Below are 5,211 nucleotides of genomic sequence, written 5' to 3' on the forward strand. Positions count from 1 at the left end.
GCTACGTATACTGACTCCTGTTATAATCACAAACAAATCATCTGCATAAGCTATTACGCCGGCTACATTTTCACTGTTATTCAGCAACTCTAGGAGGGGTTCTGTAAAAATGTCCCAAAATATAGGACCACAAATGGAGCCCTGAGGACATCCTTTAGTAACATGCCTAGTAATTGTTTGTTCTGGCGCGGTCCACTTTACTGTTCGATCTTTACAATAATCAAGCAAGCTCAAATACAGACACTTGGGGGTTCTCAATTCACGTAATCTAGCAAACAGGGAGGGCCAAAAAAGATTGTCAAATGCACCTTGTATATCAATTGTCACGCCGATTACATATTTCGCCAATGTATTGGAGACCATTCCTAGTGCCTGGTTGACTGCGTCATCTATAGATTTACCTGGTCGGAAACCATACTGGCACTGGTGAAGGCCAAGAAGCTCCCTGTGGTCGCGTAAGCGTCCACATAAGAGTCGTTCCTGGACCTTCCCCATAGTGTTCAGCAGACATATTGGGCGGTAGCTCTTCGCAAGTTTCGGATCTCTATCCTCACCCTTTTTGATAATAATTGCCTCAGCAACCTTCCACACCTTTTGTACCCTTCCTTGCAGGAGACACTCATTCAGCAAGGCTGTCAAATACGGTACAATTAGCATTTTAAGGTTCTGTAGTGTTTCTGTAGTTATTTTATCTATTCCAGGAGATTTATTTTTCTTCAAGGAATCAATGGCATTGCCCACCTCCTCCTGTGCAAACGGAATAACCACACCCTCATCTGGATAGTCTTCTTCCATTTTTAGTCTCAAAAGCGACTGGTATTCATTATCTGAATTTGGATTATCACTTGGTAGCAGAGCTTCCAATAAGTAGTGAGCTGAGTCCCGCCAACCTATTGTTGTAGTTCCATCCGGCTTCTGGAGCGTAGACATGATAAGTGGTGTCTTAATTTTTTCACTAATAATCTTATATGGCAGTCCCCATACATTAGTTTCAAATTGTCTTTTAACAAAGTTTTCCCAGTGCTTTATTCTGGTATTTATTAGTTCTTGTTTATAGTTTCCTTTCAGTTCTCTGTAGTTTTGCAGCCTTCTTTGTCTCTCTCTATCACCCAGTGCCCTTTGATATGCTCTTCGAGCACGTCGTACACATCTTCTCAATTCTGTTAATGAGGAGCTCCAAGGGACCCTTGACTGACGAAAATAGGATCGTCTAGGTATGAAGGAATTCATGAGATTTTGAATTTGGTTCTGTATCTTTTCAGCCGCCTCATCAATATCAAAGCCATTTCCTATTAGTACTTGTAGCTGTAACTCTTCCCTCATACCTTCCCAATCAGCTCTCTTAAAATCAAAAATGGTTCCAGAAAAATCTTCATTTCTATTCATGTCAGATGTCCTTGTAATTTGGAATGTAATCATATTGTGTAGATAGGGACAGCGGGAATCTCGTTAATCCATTCATGCGCGTCACTAATTAGATGACGAGGCATTTGGCTATCAACAGCCGTCTTTATTCAAAATAATTTGAATAACACAAAATATATACATATATAGTACGTGGCAGGTGTTTGACGCCATGTCCGCCACCGAGGTGGGGACTTACAGGGCGGTACCACAAAATACAAGTATAAAATTAACATACACATATACATATATATCAGTGCGGAAGAACAACAACAAAAACACAAAATAAGACACAAAGAAGGAAGAACAAAGACGGTTTATTCCTCCTGTGGATAGGCCCCAGGAGTCAAGGCGAAGAAAAATAACCAGCAGCCTAGCCGACGCCGACACGCTGCTTCGGGCTAGGAGCCGTCATACGCTCGAAAATCTTGTAACTTTTGCAGCAGCTCTGTAGTGTTCTTGTGCTCAGCACCGCCAGTTCTCGGGGTCGGAAGCCTAAGGCGGCGAGATCCCTCGCCGACGCTGGAGACCATACACCCCTCCAGTTCAACGTCGCGGTGGACACAATCACCTCCTCAACGTCACGGTGCAGGTTGGAGATGGCACGCCGGATGGACGGCGTGTCGTAGTAGGCCGCCTTCTGGGAGTGACACCAGTCGAGCCGGAGGTGGTCTCCGACTATCTGGGCGTCGACCACGCGGGCGATGCCGTCTTTGACCGCCACCACGTCAGGCTTGCGGATGCCCTCAGGTGTTCGGAGGTGGGGCTCCACAGAGACATTGAAGCCCCTCTGCGCGAGTCCACGGGCGACATAACGCACTACAGCGTCATGGCGCTTGACCCGGGACCCGTGCGTCCTAAAGCAAGCCTGAAGTACGTGGTTGGCGGTCTCCACGGCCTGGCACCCCGCGCGGCATCTGGTGTCCGCCTCCCGCCCGCGACTGCGCCGTGCCTTCGTAGGGAAGGCGTTGATGCGGGCGCGGAGGGCGTCGATGTATTCACGCCCAGATAGCAGGCGACTGGTGTCGGCGACCCACTGATGTTGGCCACTGACGGCGGCAGAAGATGACAGTGCCGCACCGTCAATGGCGATGTGTAGGCGCGCCGCCCACATTTCCCCAACCTGCGTTGACGATTTGAGGAGGTGGCCCTCCCACATTAGGTGGCGCTCCAGCACCTCGATCTCACGCTGCACCTCATCCATGCCTGCACCGTCGCAGGCTGGCCCTATCTTCTTCAGCGCCAGGAGACGGGACCGACGGAGGGTCGGACCCATCCATCGGCAAGATGGAATGCCGAGGCCCCCCTGGGCAACAGGAGCGTGGAAGTATCCCAGGGGGGTGTCCGCCGGAAGGCGGAACCATCTCCTGACGGCGGCCCGGATGGTAACGTCGGCCGACTTCAATGCACCCACCCGGGTGCGGCTGAGGGCCAGCCCGTGGTACAGGCCAGGGAGAAGTACGTTGGTGAGAGCGTGGAGGCGCTGTTGCGGCTTCAGCGGAGCTCGGGAGATGACGTCAAGCTGCTCCACCAGGTGGCTACGTGGATTGAAGACACAGCGACCCGCCGTGGAAAATTGCAGCCCCAGGTACCGGAAGGTTTCACCCACACGCAGGGCAGGCATGGTGGTATTGCCTGCTGTGAAGGTGACATTGCTGTCCACCTTCACCTTCTTCTCGCGCCCTGACGCGACTAAGGCGAGGGTGAAACACTTCCGGGCGTTGATCTGCAGCCCCAGGTGGGCGAGGGCTGCGGTAGCTGCGTCGATGAGGGACTGCAAGCCCCTCGGGGTCGCTGCAAACAGCAAGACGTCATCTGCAAAGGCCGCAGCGTTGACTCTGCGACCGAGGATCCGAGCTCCGATGTGGGAGGGCAGTTGGCCTAAAACGTAGTCCACCGCAAAGTTGAACAGGAGGGGGGAGAGGGGATCGCCCTGGCGAACGCCCCGTGCTGGCTGCACAGACACGCCCACGCCGGCGCCGTCCGCTATCACTGTCGTGCTGCCCTCGTAGCACCGCTCGACATACTCGACAAAGCAATCCGGCAGGCCATGCGCCTTCAGCACGGGGCGAAGGGCAGCATGATCTACCGAATCGAATGCCTTAGATACGTCGATCGATGCCACAAAGACAGAGCGGCAGGAGCGAACTGCGTCGGTGAGAGCAGTGTCCAAGATGAAGGTATTTTCCAACATCCCATCCCGAGGGATGAATGCCCGCTGACGTTCGTCCACAGCACATGCGCGCATCAGGCGTGACGCGAGAACCTTGTGAAAGGTCCGCGCCAACACCGAGCAGACCGTAATGGGGCGAAAGTCAGCGGGGGATGTTGGTGCAGCCGTTTTCGGGAGAAGGGACGTCCGCGCGCGAAGCAGGCGTTCCGGAAGGGCGCGGGCCAGAAGGAAGAGATTCATCACTTTCACCAGGACTTCGTGCGGCAGGCGCCGCAACTCCGCTGGGGTAAGGCCGTCCGGCCCGGCTGCTGATCCCCTGGGCGGCAACGCGGCGGCGACCTCCTCATGTGTGACCGGCCCCCATATGCACTCGAGAGCGACAGGCTCTGAGTGCGGGAGGAGGCGGTCACGAATGAAGCCCGCGGTGGAGATGGGCTTCTTGGTGAAGAGGTCCGCCCAGAAGTCCAGCAGACCAGGGATGGCAGGTGGCGGCTGGAGCAGGGTGCCATCCAAGAGGCCGCGCACGCAACGTGCACGCGACCGTCGGAAGGCATCCTGCGTTCTCGCGTACTCCCAGCGGCGCCGCTTGCGCTTCTGCGTCGGCGGCGCGGCAGGCGGCCGCTTCGATGGTTGGCGCGGCCGCTGTGTCCTGGTGATCGATCTCTCCCCTCTGGACCCGACCGACGCAAGGGCATCCGGGAGCATGCCCAGGATGACATCGGGCGGCGTGCCCCGCCCCAGACCTATGACACGATCCAGGGCAGAGAAACGCTGGGCGGAAGCGGGTAGCCCCGCCAGATGCTCCCAGATGGCGGCGTCAGTCGGCCCCTCCGGCGGCGGCCTGGTGGTGTCGGCCGCGAAGTCCTCGGCTGCGTCGACGGGCGGCGCAGCGGCCTCGCCCGCGTCAGGCAGCGGGCTCGCTGCTCCCCGGCGGGACGCTGGCTCTTCCCCCCGACCGATCTCAAGCGCCTCCATGAATTGGCGGACAAGCTGCTTGTGGGCAGCTTGCCGCCGTCGGCACTTGATTGCCTCGAGCGTTCGGTCGGGGAACATCCTGATGAGTTCTTGATTGACGAAGAAGAACCGGGCGTCCCTCTCAAGGAACAGTTCGGCCTCCGCCTTGGCGAGCGACAGGACTTCTTCCTCCGTCCACCTCGCGCGATGCCTCTCCGTGACGATCTCCGCGTTGGCGGCCGCTAGATGTTGGCGGCGGCGATGGACCCCGAGACCGTTCTTGGTTGTAAAGCTGCGGTGGCACTCACTACAGGTATACATAGCTGCAAAAGTTACAAGATTTTCGGCACGGCCGGTTGGCCGGCTAGGTGCTGGGGGAGTTGGGGTGGCACCTTCAGCGGAAGGGCCACCACTTATTCTCTGCTTACTGCCCCCAACTAAAAAAGGGATAGTGCGAGGGGGGGCTGGTAACCCCCCCAAGCCCCTGGTGCGGTCTTCCACTCTGCGAAATCAGCGGGCCCACGAGAAGGGGAGAAGACCGCAGGAGAGGAGAGGCTAAGAGGGCTAGGCCCATGTATTGCGCATCACTCTCCCTGTAACTATAACCCAAGGAAGGCACCTCGCAGCAGCAGCACGACTACATCAAGACCGCACTTCGAGAAGCCAAGTCCGGATGCAGC

The sequence above is a fragment of the Schistocerca americana genome, chromosome 6 (genome assembly GCF_021461395.2).
Source record: "Schistocerca americana isolate TAMUIC-IGC-003095 chromosome 6, iqSchAmer2.1, whole genome shotgun sequence".
Classification (NCBI taxonomy): Eukaryota; Metazoa; Arthropoda; class Insecta; order Orthoptera; family Acrididae; genus Schistocerca; species Schistocerca americana.